Here is a 12,109-nt window from a genome sequence, read left to right on the forward strand (position 1 = left end):
ACTGCTGCCTCACAGCACTGAGGACCCAGGTTTGATCCCAGCCCTGGGTCACTGTCCGGGTGGAGTTTGCACAATTTCCCCGTGTCTGCGTGGGTCTTGTGGTGATATGCATCACTGTATATACACAAGGGGTTAATGTAAATACTCTACAACTAAGTGAACACTAGAGGGAGCACCGGAGATGTCATGATCTGGAAATATGCAGCTGATGAACACTTAGAATAGGACACAACCAATGAGCAGTCAAGACACCCAGAGGTGGCATTATCACAAGGGGGCATTACACAACCCATTTAAAAGGACAGGGCACACATGCTCTGTCTCTTTCCACAGAGAGACATCTAGAGAGTACATCAGGGTTGATCAGATGCATCACACCCAGCACATGGCTTAGAGCAGACTGGTTTAGTTAGACTGAGTTACTACAGTTAGATTAGCAGGAGAGTCAAACTCATTCAAGAACTGTGTTAATAGTTCAATACCAGGAGTGCCTGTTACATCTATTTAGCTCAACTCAGCAAGATCCGTGACAACCAGCAACAGCACCCTGGCAAGATGATTGAGATTCCGGTTCCTCAGCAACTCAGGTACCACGGCAATCTTAGTACCAACTGACGTGCATTCAAGCAGAGATTTCAGTTTTACCTGGAAGCAGCCGACCTAAATGGCATGGCTGGTGCTAAAAAGATAGCTCTTCTACTCACCATTGCGGGTGAGCATGCAACAGAGATCTGCAACTCCTTCAAATACTCCAAAGGGCAGGAAACAAAAGACTTCCAGACAGTCCTGGACAAGTTTGAAAACTACTGCGAGATAAACACAAAAGAAATTGGTAAAACTGGTGCCGATACTCACCACGAGGCAGAGGTAAGGATGCAACAGAAGCAAACAGTATTTTTGATTGGCAGCCATCTTGCGCGTATCCAGCCGGCCCAGTCCGCACATGCGCAGTTCCCCAGAAGACACGAACCGGCATGCGCAGTTGCGAAAAGAGCGCACAGTACAGGAAAAGCAATTTGCGCATGCGCAATCCATTCCTACGCTTTACATCACGAGCGTCATGATGTCAGAGGCCCTGGACCACACCCACTTAAAGGGGAAATGTCCTAAAATAGTGAAGAAGAGTTTTAAAGCCAGAAAACACAATTCTTTCACCACGAAAGACAGCACAATGCCTGAACTTCGCCCAGTAGATGAAAATAACCTCCGCAGAACCCTGCAATAAGCAGTTTGCACCACCCAAAGAGATGATTTGGTCCTTGAAGACTACGACTCAGAAGATGATCTCATCATTGGACGTAGCGAGCACCGTAACAAATCCGAACCGCAACAAGATGATTTGTACATTGAAGCATCCTACACAAACATGGATGAGTTCTTCGGATTTGAGGCTCCTCAGCCCAGCATAGACGACATCCCGACCCATGAGTACAGGATTCTGCTGCGGCCTGATACCAAGAGACAGAGAGCGGCACAAGCCAACAGAGAGCGGCCTGACGCCACAGCAGTGGTCCACGCACCATGAAGAGTGGTCCATGCACCATGAAGAGTCCCCGACTCCACACAGAGAGTGGTCCACGCTCCACGAAGACTCCCCGACCCCACATTGAGAGTGGTCCACGCACCACGAAGAGTCCCCGACTCCACACAGAGAGTGATGAAAGACTCCACAGCGAGACCAATGCACGACTCCACACAGAAAGTGATGAAAGACTCCACAGCGAGATCACTAGACGACTCCATTGAGAGTGCACAGATCGACTCCACAGCGAGACCACTGCACAACTCCGCACGGGGAACAAGGCCAGACTCCACAGAGCGAGCGATACAAGCCTCCACAGTGAGCTCATTGACAGACTCCACAATGGGAGCAACTCAAGGTTCCAAAGCGCAGTCCATGCATGAACAAGACCATGAAGGTCTATCCACCTTATCTGAGCAACCAGCAGCAGACGATGCAAGTCTGCCACGCTCACGTGAACAACAGAAAGACTATGATAGTCTACCCAGGTTACTTGAGCCACCAGAAGAAGACTCTGACAGTCTACCCAGCACATCTAACCAACAAGAAGACACTGCAGGTCTACCCACTGTATGCGAGACAAGTGACGAAGGCATCACAATTCCCATACAAGATGTGCAACACCATAGCGAGACTGACAGATCTTAGCTCGGATGTACAGAGGCACTCGACAATCCAAGTGAGACTACTAGTGCGTCCAGTGCGACCACGTCAATTGAAACCTCATCCACTTGAGCCTCTCCACAAGAAAATGAAATCTTGTACATTTTGACTCCAGACGAGGAGCATCAAGAAACCAAAGATGATTCAAGTGAACCTGAAATGACTCCGACAGAGGACCATCAAGAAGCCAAAGATGATTCAGGTGAACCAGAACGGACTCCAGACGGGGACCATCAACAAACCAACGATGATTCAAGTGAACCGTACATGACTCCAGACGGGGAGCACCGAGGAATCAAAGATGAAACGCTTAATGAAACAACAGATGCCACAAAGGACACTGACACAAGTAACTTTGTGAAGGACTCGACTTCTCCACTCGGAATGGTCATTGAGCGCAACAAACACAATAACAAAACCTACAAGAACAACAACAAGAAGCGTACCAAAGGCACCAACGTCAACAACAAGCACGACAAAACCAACAACACTGGAACAACGACTGGTGCGACATGGTACAACTCTGCAAATGCAGGACACTGTGACAGCACAGCTCAAGACAATGGCAAGTGTGCAGACATACCATGGCATGATAACGCATCTTACAAATTCAGTTTGCTACACTACAAACAAACAGACCAGCTTTCAAGGGAGCTGACACATGGCATCAATACCGCAACACAGACACCAGTCCAGGTCAGACAGGAAAGATGACATCAAGAATCGCTACCACAAGCATCGAAAAAGAAAAAAGAGTCCAAATCAGACAATGAAGTGATTTGACCATTTGAACATCTCCTAATTACTTCTTGGTTCCTTAAGCACAGGGACGCTGACGGCGTTCACAAGGAAATGACAACATCAACATCGACATTTCAATAATAAAACAAGAAAGCCATTTGACCATATAAATTCATGAACTTTGGACTCATAAATATTATTTGGTACTGTATAATCATCACTGTCATCATGACTTTTTTTTTTAACAAACAATTTTATTGAGGTTTTTTTTGGCATTGTAAACAGTTACAGATAACAGAAATGTGCAAACATCAATATAAAACCACTACTTCAATCAAACCACACTGCACATGCCCGCTCCTCTCCTCTAGACACTACCCGCCTATTTATCCCTCCTACTCTACCCTAATCCCACCCCCCCCCCCACCCCACCCCCCGCTGACGTTCACTCTCCCGTGAAGAAGTCGATGAATGGCTGCCACCTTCGGGCGAACCCCAGTACAGATCCCCTCAAGGCAAACTTAATTTTTTCCATACCCAGAAAACCCGACATGTCCGAAAGCCATAGTTCAGTCTTTGGGGGTTTTGAGTCCCCCCCCCCCCCCCCATGCCAGCAGTATTCGCCTCCGGGCTATTAGGGAAGCAAAGGTCAGAACATCTGCCTCTTTCTCCCCCTGGACTCCCGGGTCTTCCGAAACCCAGAAAATTGCCTGGACACTATCAACATCCTTGTTTTCAGCACCCGGGACATGAACCCCGCAAATCCCTCCCAGTACCCCCTAAGCTTAGGACATGCCCAAAACATGTGAACATGGTTCGCTGGTCCTCCCGCACATCTAGCGCACTTGTCCTCTACCCCAAAGAATTTGCTCATCCGAGCTACCGTCATGTGGGCCCGGTGAACGACCTTAAATTGAATCAGGCCGAGCCTGGCACATGTTGCGGTTGAATTTACCCGACTCAGGGCTTCCGCTCACAGCCCGTCCTCCATCTCCCCGCCAAGCTCCTCCTCCCATTTCAGTTTCAGTTCCTCCGTCTGGGACTCTTCCTCCTTCATGACCACCTTGTAGATATCCGAGACTCTACCCTCTCCTCCTTCTCCTCTAGAGACTATTCTGTCCTGGATCCCTATTGGCGGGAGGCGTGGGAAGGATGGGACCTGTCTGCGTACAGAGACCCGCATCTGTAAGTACCTAAAGTCTTTTCCCCTTACCAGCCCTGATTTCTCCTCCAAGCCCCTCAAACTCGCAAAGCTCCCCTCCAGGAACATATCGCACACCCTCCCCACCCCCGCCCACCGCCATGTTCGAAACCCTTCATCCATGTTCCCGGGGGCGAATCGATGGTTATCACATATTGGAGCCCAGACAGATGCACCCACCCGCCTACATGCCTCCTCCACTGGCCCCATATCCGCAGGGCCGCCCCCACTACCGGGCTGGTGGAGTACCTGGCCGGCAACAACGGTAGGGGAGCCGTGACCAGGGCTGCCAAACTGGTGCCCCTGCACGAAGCCGCCTCCACTCGCTCCCAGATAGACCCAGTACCCACCATCCACTTCCATATCATGGCTATGTTAGCCGTCCAGTAGAAGTTGATCAGACTCGGCAATGCCAGTCCTCCTGGCTGCGGCTCCTTTCAAGCATTGCCTTCTTCACCCGCGGGGATTTTCCCGCCCAGACAAAGCTCATGATGATTTTGTCAGCCCTTTTGAAGAAGGACCGTGGGATAAAGATCGGGAGGCACTGGAAGATGAACAGAAATCCAGGGAGGATTGTCATCTTTACAGTCTGCACCCTCCCCGCCAGTGACAGCGGGAGTGCATCCCATCTCTGAAACTCCCTCTTCATTTGTTCCACCACCCTAGTCAAATTTAACTTATACAACCTGCCCCAGTCTCGCGCCACCTGTATCCCCAAGTACCGGAAACTTTCCCCAACCAGCCTAAACGGCAGCTCCTTCAGCCTATTCTCCTGGCCCCTTGCCTGCACCACAAACATCTCACTCTTGGCCATATTTAATTTGTACCCTGAAAACCGGCCGAACTTCCTCAATGTTTCCAGTATATTTTCCATCCCGGCCAGTGGGTCCAACACGTACAGGAGCAGGTCGTCCACATAGAGAGAGACCCTATGTTCCAACCCCCCCCTGCCCCGCCCACGTCATTCGCTTCCACCCCTTTGCAGCTCTCAACGCCATCACCAACGGCTCTATGGCCAGCGCGAACAGCAACGGGGAGAGTGGGCACCCCTGTCTGGTCCCGCGGTGTAGTCTGAAATAATCTGACATTATCCTGTTCGTCCTAATGCTAGCTTTTGGGCCCTGGTACAATAGTCTGACCCAAATAACCAGTCCCTCCCCGAACCCAAACCGACCAAGCACCTCCCACAAATAGCCCCACTACACCCTGTCGAAGGCCTTCTCAGCGTCCATTGCCACCACTACCTCCACCTCCTTGCCCGTCGGGGGCATCATGATCATATTAAGCAATCTTCTCAAGTTAGCTGTTAGCTGCCTGCCTTTCACAAACCCTGTCTGATCGTCCCCAATCACCTCCAGTACGCAGTCCTCAATTCTAATCGCCAGGACCTTGGCCAGGAGCTTGGGAGATTGATCAGGGAGACTGGGCTGTATGACCCGCAGGATTCCGGGTCCTTGTCCCGCTTCAGTATCAGTGAGATGGTGGCTTGCAACATCGGCGGCGGCAGGGTCCCTCTGTCCCTTGCCTCATTAAAAACCCTTGTCAGGACCGGTCCCACTATCTCCGAGAACTTCTTGTAAAACTCTACTGGGTATCCATCCGGCCCCGGGGGTTTCCCCGACTGCATGGCCTTTAGGCCCCCAGTACCGCCTCCACTCTAATCGGGCCCCCCAGCCCGTCCACTAGTCCCCTGCCTACTTTTGGGAAGGTTAGTCCATCCAGGAACCTTTTAATCTCCTCCAGCTCTTCCGGGGGTTCTGAAGTGTACAGCTTATTATAGAAGTCCCAAAATACCTTATTCAGTCCTGCCGGCTCCTCCACTCTGCTCCCCTCCCCATCAACCACTCTACTTATTTCCCTGGCCGCCTCCCTCTTCCTGAGTTGCTGCACTAGCAATTTGCTGGCCTTCTCCCCATGCTCATACACCACTCCTCTCGCCTTCCTAAGTTGTTCCACGACCCTACTCGTGGATAGCACCCCCAGTTCCGCCTGCAATCTCCGCCTCTCCGAGTAGGCCCCCTCCCCCCCCCCCCCCACCCCCCGGGGACCCCGCATGCTCCTCGTCTATCCGGTGAATTTCCCTAACCAATCTGTCCATTTCTGCTCTGTCTGCCCTGACCCTGTGAGCCCGAATTTAGATCAGCTCCCCCCTCACTACTGCCTTCAGCGCCTCCCACAGGGTCGCTGCTGAAACCTCCCCCGTATTATTCACCTGGAAGTAATTTTGCATACACTTCCGAAGTCTCTCACATATCCCCTCCTCCGACAACAGTCCTAACTCTAACCTCCATTGCGGGCGTTGGTAATTCGTCCCCCCGACCTGCAGGTCCACCCAGTGCGGGGCATGGTCCGAGATAGTGATTGCCGGGTATTCCGTATTCTTTACCTCCCCTACACAGTCCCTGCTCAAGATAAAAAAATCAATTCTAGAATATACTTTGTGAACATGCGAATAACTCGAGTAGCCCCTTCCCGTCGGCTGCCTGGCTCTCCATGGGTCCACAGCCCCCATTTGCTCCATGAACCCTTTCAGCTCCCTTGCCATTGCTGGGAGTCTGCCCGTTCTGGGACATGACCGGTCCAGCCCCGGGTCAAGGACCGTATTAAAGTCCCCCCCCTCCATTATCAACTTACGTGAGTCTAAGTCCGGGATCTTCCCCAGCACTCTTTTGATAAAGTCAACGTCGTCCCAGTTCGGCGCATATATGTTCACCAGCACCACTCTTCTCCCCTCCAGCTTGCCCCTTACCATAAGGAATCTGCCCCCGCCGTCTGCGACTACGCCCTCCGCCTCAAATTGAAACCGCTTATTGATCATAATTGCTACCCCCCTGGACTTACGATCCAAGACCGAGTGGAAGACCTGGCTGATCCAGCCCTTCCTTAGCCTAGTCTGGTCAGACACTTTCAGATGTGTCTCCTGCAACATAATTCCGTCCGCCTTCAGAGCCCGCAAATGCGCGAACACACGTGCCCTTTTAACTGGCCCATTTAGTCCCCTGACATTCCAGGTGATCAGCCTGGTTGAGGGGCACAACCCCCCCGCCGGTCAGCCATAACCTTTCCCGGCCCATGCGTCACGCCATTCTTGGCTCGCCTCTTGGCCGCCTCCACCCCCGACCTCCTTTCCATTACCTACTTCAGATCCCCCCCCCCCACGTCAGCAAAATAACTCCCCCCCCCCCTACCCCCCCTAGCAACATCCCCAGATAACCCCACCCCTGCCATCCACTGGCTGTATTCTTCCCCCCCCCCCCCCGCACCTGACTCCCTTGACTAGCCAATCTGCTAGCCTAGTGACCCATCGCTCCGGCGCCCCTTGCACTGTCATCATGACTTGTACATGTCATCACTTTTGTTCAATTTTCTTTAACCAAGTACAGAAAATATGTAACACGAAAAAAGGGGGTATGTGGTGATATGCATCACTGTATATACACAAGGGGTTAATGTAAATACACTACAACTAAGTAAACACTAGAGGGAGCACCGGAGATGTCATGATATGCAAACATGCAGCTAATGAACACTTAGAATAGGACACAACCAATGAGCAGTCAAGACACCCAGAGGTGGCATTACCACAAGGGGGCATTACACAACCCATATAAAAGGACAGGGCACACATGCTCTGTCTCTTTCCACAGACAGACATCTAGAGAATACATCAGGGTTGATCAGATGCATCACACCCCAGCACATGGCTTAGAGCAGACTGGTTTAGTTAGACTGAGTTAGATTAGCAGAAGAGTCAAACTCATTCAAGAACTGTGTTAATAGTTCAATAAACATATTGAACTCATTACAAAGTCTGGACCTTCCTTTGTCAAAGCATACATCAAGGAAGCAGCTTATTCTACACGAAGAAGCATAACACAACAGGTCTAACCCCCACAACCCAAAGATGTGCAGGAGGGGTGGATTGGCCACACTAAATTGTCCCTTAATTGGAAAAAAAGAATTGGGTACATTAAATTTATTTTAAAAATATATAACTCTCCTGTTAGGAAACCAGAATGTCCATACAGTGGTGAAATTCACATTTTTCTGGGCTTTTTTGTTGGACCTTTCCAGAATCAGAATTTCAGGTGTACTTACCAAGTTAATAGCTAAGCTTCCTGAACGTGGCTAATTAAGCACATCAAAGATGGCTCACAAACCCAAAGGCATGTAGGTTGTCAGGAATTTTGGACAGCCACCAATATAATGAAGAAATCAAAAAGCAAACACTGCAGCATGGTAAAAGGTAAAGTCGCCTTAGTCCCAGGTGACTAGAGGCTGCTTTCCTCTTTGAGGGGGGGGAGCCGACTGGTGGTGATTTAACCTGAGGGTCACCACACCTCAGGCGAGGGGCAAGGTTGAGAAGGCGTGCCTTCATGGATAGCACTGCACATTGTACTCAGATTTCTCAATCTGACAATCTAAAAGTATTGGAAATTTCTTCTTATGAATTCTTGGCTAATCTCAGATGGGTTTTCTGAGGACCCTGCCAGTTTTAATGTCACAAAACAATGACAGTGCAGCATATGTTGGAGAGCCTTACTTGTTTCCCATGATGTAGAATTGACAAAGAACATACACCAGGGATATTTAAACATGACCTTTCTTCAATGTATTCCAATCTGTTGCAAATGCATACTTCTCACTGGTGATATTAGATTCTGCCTCATTTCTAAAGAAAAATAATTGCAGTCGCAAACCGCAGATTTATCAACTGCATTGGTTGACAGCTGGTTCTGTTTGATACAGGAGGTTGTGTTGTGCAAGTCATGACTATCACTTGTGTAGTTAAGGAACCGTGGTCAACAAATGAGATGGCAGATCGAATCACACTAAAAACAAGGTTTAGACACATACAAACAGATGTGGGAATCCAGGAGATTTGAGAGCAATAAAAAGCAAGCAAGGGACACAAATAATGTGCTGCACAGTGAAAAAAGAATCTAAAAACATTTGCAAGAAACACTAGACTGAACTCAATATTTCCTTTATAAATATATATAGAACAATAGAGTGGTAGAAGTGAATCTGGACTTAATGACTGATGCAGGTGATGTTATAATGGACAATAAAGAATTGGAAGACTTGTTGCATGGGTAATTTGCATTTACTTTTACAAAGAAAGGATAAAATACCAACAGTACAAAGGAATCTAGAAATAAATCAAGGGCAGGAATTTAGTGGATTCAATCCAACTTCAATAAAATAATGGGACTTTAGACAGATCTCCATGGCCTGGAGGTTTCCACCTCTGTTCCCATGGGAAACAAACTCTGAAAATTAGTTGATTGGAAACATTGCTGTTACAGAGTTTTAAGTCCCCATGAATGGTCAACTTTGGGAACCCAGTAAAATTACTCCATTTGACAGAAGGATGGGACTGAAAACAAAACCTAATTTTTAATTCACCTCAGACCAGTTATAATGAAAGGAGGAGGAGATTTCAAAATAGCAGTACAGTTAGTAGTTAATGTCTAAAAATAAACTAAATATATACTGTACTGTGAGGTGACTACACATATACACACACACACACAAAGAATTAAAACAAGGAGGCTGGTGAATGTATCGGATAATTGATATAAAAATACAATTTGTGTGAAAATAAAAACCTCTTGTATATAAAATAAAACGATATGACATGCAAAAATATTTCCAACAAATTCCACTTAATTGTAGCATAGGCGTAGCAGCACTTTGGTAAGATTCAAGTGTGATAATATTTATTCTATTCATGGAGAGCTGACTTTCTAATAGGGCAGGGGGTAGGGTAGTGGTATTATCACTGGACAGATAATCCAGAAGACCCAGGGTAATGCTCTGGGAACCCGAGTTCAAATCCCACCACAGAAGACAGTGAAATTAAATTCAATACAAATCTGGAATCAAATGTCTAATGATGACAACAAAACTGTTGTCAATTGTTGTAAAATCCCATCTGGTTCACGCATGTCCTTTTGGGAAGGAAATCTGCCATCCTTACCTGGACAGGTCTACATTGACTCTAGACCCATGGCAATGTTGCAGTGTTAATTATTATTATGTGATTGCCTCTCCCTCAGCGATGGACAATAAATGCTGGCCCAGCCAGCGATGCCTACATTCCATGACCGAATAAAGAAAAAAATATATATTTGCAATCACAAATTCTCTGGCGCCTGGCTCATTTTGTTCTACTTTATTTTTTTAAATCCTTTGGTTGTTTTCGAGGTTGTGTGTTAGCTTAAATGGATGTTAATGACTCGACAGTCATTTTTATATCTCTTCCGAATTTTATTTTGATTGAACTCAATGGAAAGAGAAACTGGGGAGAGATGTAAAAGAGGCTGTCAAAGTCACCATCAACCATTTTACTCTTTCGCCCAAAGTCAAAATCGACCACATTTTCTTTTAGGCACATTGAACTGCAAGATACATTCACCGTGGCAAATTTTATTATTGACTGAATGCATGTGGTGTTTGAGTACATGAAATATTTGAAAACTTGTGGCAATTGAGTTCACGTGGTATTTGGGGGCTTGTGGCTTGATAGCATGTGGCTTAAGGACCCCAAGGAGCTTTTCTAGAATGTTTTAAATTGTCCCTTGTGATTCATATACTTCCACATGTTATTTCTGCTCCATTCCTGAGTGCTCCCCCGCTGAGGTAAAGCAATGGTGTTTGGCTCCTGAATCATTGACAGGCTGGCTCTGAGTCAGAAGGCCTGTTACTCGCATCTGAGACCAACACTGATGTATGTGCAATAATGCCATATAATTGGGATTCCAGTTGCTGGGATTGCAATGTATTCTTAAACAGTGCCTGTAGTCAATTGCACAGGAAATACGATGACCCAGAAATGTCATTATTTCTTTCTCTACACTACTGGAGAGCATTTCCCCATGAGGCACGTATTTGTCTGAGGGGAGAACACTGAATCTCTGTGATGTGCTGAAGAACCCTATAATGTCTCATCCTCATTGTCGGGTAATAGATGCAAAGTGTCCGATGCAAGTGCAGCTGATGATGCTTCACGTGCATTCTAACCTGAAGACCAATAGGTTTTCTAAACTCTTGTGAAGACAGCAGATGGGACATTATTAGCACCTAAGCATATTTCTCCACTTGGACACTGTACTTCCATTCTTTCAACTATGAAATACTTGTACCAAACGAGTATGAGATACGTGAAATATGTAATTAACATAATACGTACCATCCCTCCTCCCTCAGAGAACTCCTATTCCTTCGAACTGCACCACATGCTAATCATGTTTTGATGAAGATTTTGTCCGCACAGTCCTGCTTTATACATTACCCTAGTATTCGGGAGTGTTGGCCTTCAATCATAAGAACAATATGAATTAACAATGGCATTTCATTCATTTCATTGTGTTGGAATTACATTTTCTTCACTCGGTTAATTTTAAAAGTATATGATCTTGAACTGCATGTAGGCACTCATGTGGTTTATGGTATATTAATTCATTTGACTATGTCAAAAGATTTATTTAATTACATTATTAACAAAATGCACTAAAAGGAATCCTTAATGTATGTTCTTCAATATATATTAAGATATAGTAATACTCTTGCATCACCTTGTGCCCTTATCATGTTGAGGAGCCTTTGTTGACTTCCGTCCAGACTCTGGTGTGATCTAGTGTAATCTTCTGGATGCCCCATTCCTTCCTTTGGCACTTTCAGCCTCAGACTAAAACGTTCAGTACTTTGTTTCCAGAACATTACCAATCATGATCTTGAGGTACTGCAATGGTTTGACGATTTCCATTTGGCATTTGGTAGTTGTACACTTGTGAGCTGTTTGGAATGAATACTCACCGCCTGGGCAAGTACACTGGCCATGCAGAAGCTTGAAACACGTGAATCCATGTCACCGAGTGGTCCCTTTTTGTTTCACCTCACATTTGCACCCACCTGACACAGAAATACTGAGCGAGAAATGGCGAACTGCCTCAAATTCTGTGGAGCAGACTCGATGG

Source organism: Scyliorhinus torazame, chromosome 1 (assembly GCF_047496885.1).
Source record: "Scyliorhinus torazame isolate Kashiwa2021f chromosome 1, sScyTor2.1, whole genome shotgun sequence".
Lineage (NCBI taxonomy): Eukaryota > Metazoa > Chordata > Chondrichthyes > Carcharhiniformes > Scyliorhinidae > Scyliorhinus > Scyliorhinus torazame.